The 14975-nt window shown below is 45.0% G+C and overlaps 1 long non-coding RNA gene across 7 annotated transcripts in view; it reads right to left on the bottom strand.

Moving 5' to 3' along the window:
• Positions 1-11153: 11153 nt before the first annotated feature.
• The window catches only part of LOC138436781 (uncharacterized), a 60791-nt gene continuing 56969 nt past the window's right edge, over positions 11154-14975 (bottom strand). For all 7 annotated transcript variants that reach the window (XR_011255594.1, XR_011255595.1, XR_011255596.1 and 4 more), the window contains one exon: positions 11154-11504. This is a non-coding gene — a long non-coding RNA (uncharacterized lncRNA). The remainder of the gene's footprint in view (positions 11505-14975) is intronic.

The raw sequence follows: 14975 nt of genomic DNA, 5'->3' as shown, positions 1-14975 counted from the left end.
CCAGAGAATGGGGGTTGCTCCCAAGTCAATAGCAGTGAGGCACTTCTTCCTAAAGAAACCTCATGTGATTTCTCTACCGATAAGGAAGTCCAGCCTCATCAAACCCAGTTCCTGGTATATTTGGTGCTGATGAATACAAAGGGTCCCACTGGAGTCACCGGTGTTTCCAGCTCCCACTGCGCAGTCCAAGGGAGCAGGGCCTGACACAATGATTTTGAAGTCCATCCTAAAAGAGCAAAGGAAATTCTGAGAGAAAAAAAAACAAGTATGAAGTATACCTTATCACTAACACCGATTAGATATATTGTATTGGCCAAAAAGTTCACTTGGGTTTTTCCATAACATCATACAGGAAAACCTAAATGAATTTTTTGGCCAACCCAATATTTAAAGAAAATGTGATCAGGATATATGGAGCTGGTGTAGTACAAAACAGTTCACTGGGACACACCAGAGAATCCTGGACCAGACTCAGGGATATACATGGAAATCTACTGTAAGATCCAGGTGGTATTTTGGATCAGGAGGGCAAGGATAAATAGGATTATCTATCTATCCTTAAGGAAAAGCAAGTTAAATCTTTAACTCACAACTCAGGAAAATACAACAAATTCATCCAGATTTTAATGTAAAAAACAAAATCCAAAATAGACGAAATTAAAAGTATTAAGAGAGAATTTAACTAAATCTATAATTCCGTAGTAGAGAAAGCCTCTCTGAGTTTGACACAAAGACAGAAGCCAGGCCAGGCCTAGAGATCCGGAGACTCCGTCAACAGCCCCTCCCCCTCGCCCCAGCCCCTCCCCCTGGCCCCCAGCCCCTCCCCCTCGCCCCAGCCCCTCCTCCTCACCCCAGTCCCTCACCCTCACCCCCAGCCCCTCCCCTCGCCCCAGCCCCTCCCCCTCGCCCCCAGCCCCTCCTCTTCCTGCAGTCCCCATTCTGGCTCATCCTCCACCTGCTGGCTCTGCCCTCCGTCAGCACCTTGTGGGCCACCAGACGCCTCTCCCTCCCTCTTCACTCCCTCACCAGGATCACCATATCTTGGCCACCTCTACTCTGTCTGTAACTGCACAACTCAGTCCTCTCCAGGCGGCCTCGCTGTGGGCCTTGTCTTGCCACCTTGGTACCAGTGCAAGGGCCACCAATGGGCCTCCCTGCTCCCAGCCATGGCCACCTCCACCTAGTGGCTTGGAGAACCTATACAGACTACCCTGATGGCATGGACATTTTAGTTTTACAAATGCTTAAAGAGCGAACAAAACTAAATGGCAAATGACAATCTAGGATAAAATATTTGTAATATAAAATAGACAAAGAGTTAGTCTGAATATACACTGAGTACTCTTTTCAATCGATAAGACAAAAAGAATAAACTACATTAAAAAATTTTTTAAAATGCAACCTCATGGACTGTAGCCCACCAGGCTCCCCTGTCCATGGAATTCTCCAGGCAAGAATACCAGAGTGGGTCTCCATTCCCTTCTCCAGGGGATTTTCTTGACCCAGGGATCAAACCTGGGTCTCTGGCATTGCAGGCAGATTCTTTACCATTTGAGCCACCAGGGAAGACCCTAGTAACACTAAATAATAATAAAATACAAATGAAATTTTAAAAAAGGATATACCAATAGAAAGCTAGATTGAGTATATAATCAAACAATTTGTCAAGAGAATCACCAATGACTAACTGACCTGTAAAAAAAAAGTCCAAAACAAAGTCCAAGTAATAAAATAATAAGTAAAAATAAAGCAGTAACAACAACACTATTTTGCTTATCAAGTTTGCAATTAAAAATAATAATATCTAATGTTGGGAGAGATGTAGTGAAAGAGATAGTCTCATAGGACTACAGAGCTTAAGTTGATATAAACTTTCTGAAGGCAACTGGGCAATGTATCAAAATCACTGAAAGTGTGCATATCCTTTGATCTAACAATTCTACTTAAAGACTATAACCTAAGGATTAAAAATAAGGACATGCACAGAGTCAGTATTATATATAGGCCACCACTGTTGGTAACCTAAAGGGACAATAATAAGGAATTGGTTAAATCGTGGTAGGTATATAGTGAAATACCAGAGTATTTATTGACAAGGAAAACTGTCAACAACGTATTGCTAAGTATAAAAAGTAAATCACAGAACAGTATGTAACATATGAGTATATGAACTCATTTGTGTAATGGAATGTGTATGTGTATTTATATCCATGTATGTGCACAGAAAAAAGATCTTAAAGGATATAGCCAAAATAGTTTACAATATATTTCTCTGACAAGCATTAATTAGTATGATTTGTTTTCTTCTTTGTGTTTCCTACTTCTTTTACAAGAAACACACCAGTGTGATACAGACCTCTCCCGTCACCTGGTCTAGAATTCCCATTTGGCTCTGAGGGTCCATATATGTAATATACTGCCCTCCTTATCTGAAAACCCAACAAGCCAAGGATTGAAAATATTCGAGGGGGGGGGAATCCATAAAGTTCCAAAAAGCAAAACCTGAATTTGTCCTCGCACTGGCAATCATTTACACAACACTTATACTGTATTTACAACTACTTAAATAGCATTTCCATTGTATTAGTTATTGTAAGTACTCTAGAGATGCTTTAAAGTATACTGGAATTCCTGGAGGTCCAGTGGTTAGGACTCCGTGTTTTCACTGTCGAGGCCTGGGTTCAATCCCTACTTGGGGAACTAAGATCTCACAAGCCACACAGTATGGCCAAAAAAAAAAGAAAAAAAGTATGTGGGAAGATGTGCATAGGTTATACACAAATACTACACCATTTTATACAGGGGACTTGAGCATCCATGAGTTTTGGTAACTCCAGGGATGAGGGGAGAGCTCCTGGAACCAAGGCCTGGACATGGAGGGACAACTCTGTATATTTCTGTGCTATTACAACTTTTCAAACAATATTGTCTACTCAGTTCTCTTGACTGTGGGTATGGTCTGTGTCTTACATTTCTTTTGGGTTCCTCTAAATGCCTGAAAGAAAAACTGTGAATCTGTTAGTCGCTCAGTTGTGTTGGACTCTTTGTGACCCCACGGACTGTAGCCCACCAGGCTCCTCTCTGTCCATGGAATTCTCCAGCAAGAATACTGGAAACGGGTAGCTGCTCCTTTCCCCAGGGGGTCTTCTTAGCCCAGGGATCAAACCTGGGTCTTCCACAATGCAGGCACATTCTTTACCATCCAAGCCATGAGGGAAGCCCCTTCTCCGTACCTAGAACACAGCAAGTTTCCAGCAAACAGCCCGAGGATGAATATGTCATTTCTGTGTCAGTACTTCTTGGGCTGCCTGAGCACGGGCTGATTGACTCCATAGGTGTAGCATCCAAGCCCGGTTCCTGGCCAGGCTTGAGGCTGTGTGCTGTGGGCCACCTGTCAATCTGATCTTGTGAAGATGCCTATTGTTGCTGCTAATTACTGTTGAGTGACGGGGCTGTTTGTTTAAAGCAAAGGTTACTGCTCCCACACTCAGAGGCATAGCCAATCCTGTGGCATCCTATAATTAATAAGTATTTCCTATGGTGAAAAGTTGGCTTTGATCCAACAGATCCCTTCCCACTCCTTCCATCATCCTCATCCTATTTACAACTTCCTATCTTGGCCGTTGGAGGCCTCATCTGGAGAAGCACCCCCTTTATCCAAACTATGGGCCTCGTCAGAACAGCCCGGCATCCCTGGTGTCCCTAACCTGACTCACCAGCTGCTTCTTGTCCTCCTAGATGATAAAGTTTGCTCTTGTGTTTAAGCAAATCTACTTCCCAAGCAGCTCAGCCTTCCAAGCAGTAAGCCCAGAGGTTGAAAGAGTCCTATGAGACCACTGCAGGAGTGACATGAGGAATTTTTTTCGTGTAAACTCATCATGGTTGTCCATAATTTCTGCCCTCAGTACTCATTTCAGTTAAACTCTCTGCAGAAAAAAAAAATATAAATGCCATTGGAAACAGAGATGTCAGAGCCAAAGAGATGACCAGTTGACTGCTTTTCTACTCCCTCTTTGTACAGATATAAACAATCCCGGGTGCTCCCAAGGTTCTGGAAGAAGCAGAGAGAGAAGGGAAGTCCTGAAGCACTTGCCATGAGCACTTGTGAGAGGCCAAGCTTAGATGCCACCATGGGAACCTTGAGCTAACAGTTCACAGCCCCATGCCTCAGTTCCTCATCTGTAAATGGGGTGATAATAGCGGGACTTGTTTCATAGACTTGTTGTGGGGATTAAATGAGTTCATGGGTATGATCCACTTTAAAACAGTGGCAAGCTACAGGTGAGCAAGATGTTAAGTGTTTGCCACTGATAGCGTCATGGTGACAGCCATGTGCTGGGCCCTGTCTGCCCTTCTGTAGCCCAGGATTTCTCGCCTCAACACTGCTGACATTTTGGGCTGGATAACTCTTTGTCGTGAACAGCTGTCCTGTGCCTTCATTGCGAGGATGTCTAGCAGCATCCGTGGCCTCTCTCTATTCACTGGATGCCAGCAGCACAACCCACCTCACCCCCTCACCAAGTTGTGACAATGGAAAACGTCCCCAAACATCTGTAAATATCCCCTGCTGGTGCCGGTGAGGGCAAAACGGCCCCCACTTGAGAACTGCTGACAGAACAGTCTAGGGCTTCCCTGCTGCCTCAGCGGTAAAGAATCCACCTGCAATGGTGGAGACTCAGGTTCAATCCCTGGGTCAGGAAGATCCCCTGGAGTAGGAAATGGCAATCCACTGCAGTATCCTTGCCTGGGAAATCCCATGGATAGAGGAGCCTGGTGGGCTACAGCCCATGAGGAGCCTGGTGGGCTACAGCCCATGGTGTCGCAGAGTCAGACATGGCTGAGTGACTAAACATTCATGACACAGTCCTATAGAAACCACTGCCGAGGAGCAGCCACACCACATACTCTGGTCTCACACCTCTGTGCAGGTCCAGTGTGGAGCCAGCCCTGCAAGGCCCTCGGTGAGGCCCCTTGTAGTCAGATCTAGGAGCTTCGGGCAGGGAAGTAAACAGTGGCCAACTTGTTTCTCTAGATGGCTACCGTCTTCTCTTCTTTCAGATAAACAGGAGACTGGAGTCTGGGCCATCTCCTAGCTGGGAGGTACCCTCGCCCTTGACAGACCAAGGGGGCACAGGGAGGAAATGAGTCCGGGGGCTGACTTCTCTGGCAACCTGTGGCTGTGGCCTTAGTTAAAGGGCATAGGCATGGCTACCAAGGCTCCTTGGGAGCACAGTCTAGCCCAGAGAGAAGGCCAGATTAGGGGGCAGAACTGAAGCCCTCACCACGGCAAAGAAAACACCCTTCCCTAGAGTGAGGTATCTGGGCACAAGAGGTGTAGCCCCTTCTCTTCTCAGGAAACAAGTGGCCTCTGCACTTGATTCTGAAAAGAAGCATATTGCTCTCTTCATAAAGTAGACTTCTAAGCACTTAGTACTGCTGAAGTTTATTGTGCATTTATTTTGACCCAGCATTTGCAACTGCTACAAACCCGGCTATGGAGATATTAGCACAGGTGTACAGCATTCACACGGGGCTGTGGTATACTAAAGTTTGAGCTTGGGACCTGATGCCTGGTTCAAATTCCAGACTCAGCACCACCAGATCTGTGACCGAGAGAAAGCTATTGACCTCTTTTGCGGGTTAGTCCCTTTATTTGTGAAGCAGGGCAATAACAGGGCCTATATCTCAATGGGCTGTTATAAGGGTTATGCCTTTCCATATGCTAAGAACGGTATCTATGATCAACAAATGCCAGCTATTGTGATATTCATCGTGCCCTTGATTAGTAATAGCTAAAAATCTGGAAATTTATGAATCAACTGGTTAAAAACATGTGGCACATCCATTCTACGGAATACTGGGCATCACTGAAAGAAAGTTGAACTGTATCTATTTAAATAATAGAACTTATTTAACAATAAAGGTCAAATTGTTAAAGAATCAAAAGAGTTGCAGATAAGTGCCTGTAGCTTGAGATTATTTGTATATAAAAAGAGCTATATAGAAACGGACATGTCCTTATCTTCATGGGAAACTTATAGCACACTCAAGAAGCTGTTAGCAGTAGTTATATCTAGGCAGTGGGAATAGATGACTGGGGAATTTTTGCTTTCTCCTGCAGTATTGTTAGAATTTCTTACTATGAGCCTGTATTTTTAAAAAAATTATAGTTTTTAATTTTTTTAAGGATAAATATATATCTACTTCTGTGGAAACATTTTCAAGATATATTGTGAAACCATCTTCACAAGTAGCAAAATATGAATGGTACAAGTCACAGGAATAAATCTCAGTTCACGAACTCAGATGTGCAAGAAAACAAACTTTAGTTTCTATAACACAACACAGTGTTTATGGTGAGTTTCCATCCGGTCAATGGGAAGCTTAATACTAGCTACGTCTGAACACTGAGAAGTGCCAGACATGGGACACAGGAGGCAGCTGTGAAGCGGGCTGAGGCCAGATCAAGTAACCTCTGCTACTCTGGGCCGCTATGGGCAGCCAGGAATCTTGGACCAGGCTGCCTGTGTCCCCCAGCTTGGCCCCACAACATGGCCATCACTCTCTGGGACCTCACTCCTGCCTGCCCAGGTGAGCTGCTAGAAGGCGGGGCAAGGCTCCAGACACCTCAGATCTTTCTCCCCTGTCTCCTGCCCGCATCTGGTCTGTAGAGGGTAAGGCTGCAAAGAATTGTGGTCTTGCCACTTAGGTGAAATCATTCTTCCATCTTGCTTCTAGTCAAAGCATTCATCCTGAGGAAGAGAATCCTTTTTCTTCCATGAGCTATTCTACACATCTTAAAGTTTCCCTAAGTGTGTAAGCTTTTGACACACAAAAGCCAGAGACACCCGAAGATGATTCCTTTTTCTAATCTGGAGAGCTGACTCGAGGAAATCAGCTCCATGAATGTGAGAGTGCAAAGGGGGAAAATCCAGGGAGGAAAAAAGAATCCTTTCTCAAGTTGTATGCAAGCCACACATATGTGTCAATGCAAAGCAGAAAGTCTGAACATTTCCAGCAAATAATTAACCCACCAGTACCTACCAGGAATGTAAACTTTAAGACAGGGGTAGGGATGGAAGAGGAGCTTTATCAGTGTTAGTCTATGAATCTCTAACCTGCTTGGATTTGTAGTGATTAAGCTATGTTCAGTACTATTTATATAATCTACTATTTTAAATAAATAATATCCATACATTTTTTTTACCTTCAGGCTGGAGCTGGAAGAAGAGGATGTGACACCTGTCTGGCCCACTGGTGCCTCGGAAGATATTTGCATGATGGGTTGAGGCGCCTGTTGGGAAATAACTCTTTCTAAAGGAAGGAGGAGACAGGTACAATGAGCTGACCCAGAGACAAAAGCTTTGCTCTGTGGAATGCAGGAGGTAATTCTAAGCTAGGATGGTAGTTGTGATTTAGACATATCTGTGGAGCTGAAACTGATGGCTCTGTAAGGCAACAGGGATACCAGAAGCCCCATGGCCTTGTCTGACACGAGAGAGCTGGCTGACTTCATGCCAACAGGACTGTCAGCGGTTCTTAGCAGGTGCGGTGTGCCTGATGGGTGTGGTAATGTCAAGCAGATCTGATAGCTCCATGGGGTGTGGCAGGGGCAAAGGGAGGTTGCAGAGCTGGACAAAGGGAAAAGATAGTGGGAGTGGGGGTAGGGGATTAAACTAACCTTATCCATCAGCACATGGGAGACACACACCCTGAGGATCCCCAAAATGATCATGGGGTGAGCGAGTGGGAACCAGGCAAGACCTAGGATCTCGCACTGGCAAGCAGGAGCAAGAGTCAGAAACAATCGGCTGGGCTCTAATGACGTGATACATGAACACAAGTCCAGGTGTGTGCACAGGTGGGGAGCACAGGCGACGGAGCCACAGTGTCTATACGGGAGAGGTCAGGGAAGGTCTCCTGAGTCAGCTGACACAGGTAACTCAGAGTGGGTGGGAAGGGTGGAGGATGTGAGGAATCCTGTATGCAAAGGAACATTCATTCCCAGGAACTGTGAGGGAATGAGCCGGGGTTTAGGGGAACTGAAAGCAGCTCAGGGTAAATACAGGATAATGGTTAAGAGGCCACAAAGTTTGTGTTCCATGGTAAGGAATTTGAACTTTATCCTACAGGCAGTGGTGATGCTCAGAAGGGCACTTTAAGCAGGGAAATGAGATACCGAGTCACTAGGAAAGCTTTTCCATCGCCACAGTCCCACCACTCCTAGCTAACTCCCACCCAGCTGTGCAGTCTGGGTGTTGCTTCCTCCAGGAAGTTTGTTCTTTGGCCACGCCTTGAACTGTGGTTTTGGGGAAGACTCTTCAGAGTGCCTTGGACTGCAAGGAGATCCAACCAGTCCATCCTAAAGATCAGTCCTGGGTGTTCATTGAAAGGACTGATGCTAAAGCTGAAACTCCAGTACTTTGACCACCTGATGCGAAGAGTTGACTCACTGGAAAAGACCCTGACACTGGGAGGGATTGAGGGCAGCAGGAGAAGGGGACGACAGAGGATGAGATGGCTGGATGGCATCACTGACTCAATGGACATGAGTTTGAGTGAACTCCGGAGTTGGTGATGGACAGGGAGGCGTGGCGTGCTGTGATTCATGGGGTTGCAGAGTCGGACACGACTGAGTGACTGAACTGAACCCTCAATGAAAGCTGCCAGCTGTTCCCAAGCACCCCCCAGTCTCTAAACACTGTGTCATGCTTTCTGTGTCCTCTATTTTCTTCTCTCCCCTCATACACTGTGAGTGCTGAAGGCAACGGATTGTGCCTTCTGTGTTTTTCTACGTTGTAGCCCCAGGATCCGGTACAATCCCTGACATGTAAGTACACAATATGAATTTAATAGGAAAACAAAAACTTTTATGGTTTCCAGCCTAAGCTAGAGTATGGGTTTGAAAGGGAGGACAGGGGACCAGGGAGAGGGTTCTTGCTATAGTTTAAGAAATGATGAGGGTCTGTCCAAGGCAGTAGTGGAAGAACTGGGGAGCAGGGAGTGACTGGAGAAATATTTAGGGAGCAGAACCAATAGGCCTAGGTGATTAGATGATAGAAGTAAGGGAACTGGATAAGGCAGGAAGAGCTCCTGGGCTTCTGGTTTAAGTGGTTAGGTGGATGACGGATTAACCAAGACTGGCTATTCTGGAAGAGAAGGCAATGTGTGGAGGAGGATGATGAAATCTGCCTGTGACATGCCTATAAGCATACTGGTGAGGAGATACAAAGGGAAGCTGGAATCATAGAACTGGAGCCCAGGACAGACAGCTGGGCTAACGATAGAGATTTGGAAGCTGTCAGCCTGCAGATGATGGTTAAAGACCAGGGAAGGGATAAGATCACCCAGGGAGTGAAGGAGCACATGAAACAAGGACACCCACCTATAAGAGGTGTGCTGAAGGGGAGCTATGGAGAGAAAATCAGACATGAGAGGGAGAGAAAAGAGAGTTGTAGCACAGCTATTGGGGGAGAAGTGGCTCCAAGGACTAGCAAATAGGGTTCAACAGTATGGAGAGACTACGAACCCAACCAGGCCCCTCATGCAGTTGAAGAAACTTGAGACCCAGGAAGGCTGACGGAGGTGTTGGAGCCCACAAGTCATCACTGCCCGAGATTGCGTAGATCAATGGCTACTGTATTATGATCTCTGGACCCCTGGGGGTGGTGGCTTGTGGGCGGGGGGGAGTCCATAATAATACCAAGACTTGTTTTTTAACTACTACCAGGATTTTTTTGCAGTGTTCACTTTGTTGACATTTGTATTAACACAAAAGCAACAGGAGATAAAACTGCTGTGGCCCTAATGCAAATCAACAAAGTCATATTCTTCATTCCCAAACACTTATGTTTTAATAAAAAGGTCAACTTCACCTAAGAATGTCTACAATGGAGCAATAATTATTAATCTTATTAAAACATGACCCTTGAGTATATATCTTGTTATAAGTCTATGCACAAATCACTTGTGCTAAAGTACTGAATGTGTTTATGTCATTGTTTGCATGGAGAGCTAAACTACCTGCTTTTGGGGGGAACATCATTTTTATTAGAAAGAACAATTGACAAACTTTGATAATCCCAACGGGTACTAGAAGACGTGTTCTCAAAAATGAACGAAGTGAGCTTGTCAAATCAAGAAACCGCTAGTATTTTTTGCCGATAAAATTCGAGCTGTCAAGTGAAAACCGTTGACAAAATGAGCTTGACAGCTTCCCAGTATCTAGACTTGGTGATGAAATTAGTGGTAATAATAACAAATGTGGTATTACGAACTGAAATGTGTCTACATTTGGAAGATTTGCATAAATCACTGAGCCATTATTTTCCAATGACCACCAATGCACCATGTTAGAAAATCAGGCATGAGTAAAAGACCCATTCAACGAACAAGACAGACCAACAGACTTTAATATAGCTGCTTTTTAGTCACAAAGAAGTGTCTGACTCTTTGCAACCCTATGAACTATAGCCTGCCAGGCTCCTCTGTCCATGAGATTTTCCAGGCAAAAACACTGGAGTGGATTGTCATTTCCTTCTCCAGGGCATCCTCCTGACCCAGGGATCGAACTCAGGTCTCCTGCACTGCAGGCGGATTCTTTACTGATGAGTCGGAGAAGGCAATGGCACCCTACTCCAGTACTCTTGCCTGGAAAATCCCATGGACAGAGGAGCCTGGTGGGCTGCAGTCCATGGGGTCTCGAAGAGTCGGACACGACTGAGCAACTTCACTTTCACTTTTCACTTTCATGCATTGGAGAAGGAAGTGGCAACCCACTCCAGTGTTCTTGCCTGGAGAATCCCAGGGACGGGGGAGCCTGGTGGGCTGCCATCTATGGGGTTGCACAGAGTCGGACACGACTGAAGCGACTTAGCAGCAGCAGCAGCAGAGCCACAAGGAAGCCTTAACATAACTGAGTATGAGAAATTCACTGATACGGCTTCAGATCTCACACTGCAACTAACCTTTCAGAATATGCCACCTGTCCAATTCTGGTGACATATCAAAAAAGATATCCAAGGAGTAGGAAATGGCAACCCACTCCAGTATTCTTGCCTGGAAAATTACATGGGCGGAGGAACCTGGCAGACTACAGTCCAGGGGTCCACAAAAGAATCGGACATGAGTTAGTGACTGAGCCCACACACACATGATGTATAATATATAATTTTTACTGCTGTGTAAATAAATGTCTTTATCAAAATATTATGACTTTGAGTAAAAAGATATCCACAATTATCTGAAAAGGCTCTTAAAATACTTTTACTTTTTCCAAATACAAATCTGTATGAAGTTCAATTTCATTCATCTACTTCAAGGAAAGCAATATATCACTGAATACAAAAGCAGGCACGAGAATCCAGCTGTCTTCTATTAGGCTATTCGTTAAACAGATTTGCTGGGACTTCCTTGATGGTCCAGTGATCCATGCTTCCAATGAAGGGGGTGTGGGTTCGATCCCTGGTCTAGAAACTAAGATCCCACATGCTACATGGAGCAGCCTAGGGGGGAAAAAAAAAGATATTTGCAAAACTATAAAACAATACAACTGTTCTTTTTGTAAGAAGTATGCTAACATGTAAAAGATTTGTTACTGTTATTTTAAAATAATAAACAACTAATTTTAAAGCCTCTGTTTTTAGAAGTTTTTTTCATATTTGTACTATGGTAAATATCTATAGCTACAATCCACATAAACAAAAGTATTTAAAGTCCTCAATAATTTTAAAGAGCATAAAAAGGGTCCCAAGACCAAAACATTTGAGAACTGTAGATACAGACCACCTAGTTCCTGACTCCCAGTTCTTTGGACTTGTTTCCAGCACACCTACCCCTCCCACTCACTTCTCCACAGAAAAAGAATTATAAAACACTTAAAAATAAAGTCAATAACAAAACCTAGCTGAAGAAGAGATAAGGGAGCAGGCAAAGGCTAAAGGGAGAGTAAGATACTTTCCTTCCCTTCAATATAATGTTCCTTTAAGGCTACACACCAGAGCTTGGTGAGGCAGTCCTCCAGGCGAGGCAGGGTTCGCCCCTCCCTGCTGCCTGCGGTAGCAGACAGACGGGAGCAGAGCGAAGAGGGCAAGTTCAGGTGCTTTATCTCCCTCACACTCAGAAACTGAATTGATGTAGCGAATGATTAAGACAGGTGGGGCCATTTTTTATTAGTCACGATTTACCAGGGAGGAAGCAGAGGTCTGTGCCTTGACTAATAGCAGTAACTAAATCACAGGTGGGGGCAGCAGCCTCCAGGGTGCAACCCAGGTTTCCCTCCACGGGGCACCCGACTGTAAGATGCCTCCCACCCCCACTCAAGCCCAGAGGCCCACCATTAAGATCCATTATTTTACCTGTAAGTAAGGTCTTTTAAGTCACATAAAATTCTCTTTTTTTAATCTTTTGTCCATTCTTTTGGGTAGCTGGTCTTTTTAATAAGATGAAAATGATCCTTTGTATTATTTTTCAACTACAAAACTAGTTTAAAACTGATTAAAAAGTAAAACAATGAAATAGAAGACAAAAAAATAAGAGATAACACAAAAGCTGGTTATTAGAAAATGGCCCTCTAACAAAACTAATCATATACAAAACGCATGAGGGACTTCCCTGGCAGTCCAGTGGTTATGATTTCATGCTTCCACTGCAGGGGGTGTGAGATCCATCCCTGGGTAAGAAACTAAGATCCCATACAGGGCACATCATGGCCAAAAAAAAAAAAAAAAATTATGGGAATGAAGAAAGGAAGATTAAATACAGTATATATGGAAAAAAGACTGTAAATTTTATGCTAATAATTTTAAGGGTTTTTTACTTTTTATAAAAAATTTTTAATGACCAAAACTGACTAGAGGAGAAGTTAACATTTTTAGTGATACTAATAGTAATAATACTCTCAAAGTGTCCTTTTAAAATGCAAACCCCTGGGACTTCCCTGGTGGTCCAGTGGCTGAGACTCCATGCTCCCAATGCAGGGGCCCTGGGTTTGATCCCTGGTCAGGGAACTTGATCCCACATGCCACAACTAAGACCCAGTGCAGCCAGATAGTTAAATAAAAACTTTACCAAAAAAAAAAAAATTAAAATGCAAACCCCTCAAGGCAGGAAGTGCTAGTGAGTTGTTCCTCATCTTTCCTTTTGTGACAAAACAGTTTTTGGAGCCTAGGCCTGTCTGTCTGGTTGGAAGGAAAGAGGGTACAGAGGAGGGGCTGGCACGGCTCTGTGTTTAGCAACCCTGGTCAGCCTGGACTCAGATTATCCCAAGGCCAAAGCTGGCTGCCAGCACACCCCCTGCTGACTTTCCCAAGACTAGCACCCCCAACAGTTGAATCTCAGTCCCAGAAGGAAACGGAGTCTCAGTTCCTGGTGGAAACAGAGACATCCCTGTCAATCTGGCCCTGCCCAGCTCCAAGGCCCTGGCTCCAAGCCCCTCACTCTGTCCCCTTCCCTCCCGTCCCTCCTCCCTCTCTCCTTCCTCCCCTTCTTTCTCCCTCCCCCCACCCCCATGCTCTGCTGGGTGACAGAGGAGCTCAGGTGTGGCTGCAGTCATATCAGGTGCTTCACCACCTCTCCTCACTCCTGCCTCCTGGTACTTCCAGCCAGAGGAGCTATGACAAATAGGTGGAGTCCTGAGGCCCAACCCTCAGGACTGTCTTGGCTCATTTCCCAAACTTATTTCTGAATCTGACGTCAGAATCAGACCAAGAAGAGGTCTGAGGGGTGTGGTACTATGTGCGGCAAAGGGAGATAGTTGTTGAGCTCTGACCCCAGTCTTGGAGTTACTGCAAGACATCTACCATTTACACCTTGCTCTGTGGCCCGTATGAATGTCCCATGTTACAGAAGCACTGCTGCTGCTGCTGCTGCTGCTAAGTCGCTTCAGTCGCGTCTGACTCTGTGCAACCCCACAGACGGCAGCCCACCAGGCTCCCCCATCCCTGGGATTCTCCAGGCAAGAACACTGGAGTAGGCTGCCATTTCCTTCTCCAATGCATGAAAGTGAAAAGTGAAAGTGAAGTCACTCAGTCGTGTCCGACTCCTAGCGACCCCATGGACTGCAGCCTACCAGGCTCCTCCGTCCATGGGATTTTCCAGGCAAGAGTACTTGAGTGGGGTGCCACTGCCTTCTCCAACAGAAGCACTATTGTGTCTCAAATTTGTCGATGCAGCCAGATAAATAAAGATTAAATCTATTTAAACGCTCCCCCTGCCTTGTGACTGCAGCCATAAAAGATACTTGCTCCTTGGAAGAAAAGCTATGACAAACCTAGGCAGCATATTAAAAAGTAGAGACATTACTTTGCCAACAAAGGTCCATATAATCAAAAACTATGGTTTCTCCAGTAATCATGCATGGATATGAGAGTTGGACCATAAAGAAAGCTGAGCACTGAAGAATTGATGCTTCTGAACTGTGGTGTTGGAGAAGACTCTTGAGAGTCACTTGGATAGCAAGGAGATCAAACCAGTCAATCCTAAAGGAAATCAGTCCTGAATATTTATTGGAAGGACTAATGCTGAAGCTGAAGCTCCAATACTTTGACCACCTGATGCAAACAACTGATTCACTGGAAAAGACCCTGATGCTGGGAAAGACTGAAGAAGGCAGGAGAAGGGGACAACAAAGGATGAGATAGTCGGATGGCATCACCAACTCAATGGAAATGAGTTTGAGCAAGCTCCAGGAGTTGGTGATGGACAGGGAAGCCTGGCGTGCTGCAGTCCATGGGGTCACAAAGAGTCGGACATGACTGAGTGACTGAATTGAACTGAAGTGTTACCCAGTCCATACCAGCTTATGACTACTAGTACTATCTTAAGCAACAGACACCAGAAACACCCCCTCTGTTTGCGCACACGTGTCTGTGTGTATTTGTGTGTGGAGGGGTGAAAATACCTTGGATATTTTAATGAGAAGAAAGGTGACCCCTTTCAGAAAAAGGATAGGAATGACCAGTATACCCAACTAGCTG

The sequence above is a fragment of the Ovis canadensis genome, chromosome 3 (genome assembly GCF_042477335.2).
Source record: "Ovis canadensis isolate MfBH-ARS-UI-01 breed Bighorn chromosome 3, ARS-UI_OviCan_v2, whole genome shotgun sequence".
Lineage (NCBI taxonomy): Eukaryota > Metazoa > Chordata > Mammalia > Artiodactyla > Bovidae > Ovis > Ovis canadensis.
This window is presented reverse-complemented; position numbering and strand designations above follow the sequence as displayed.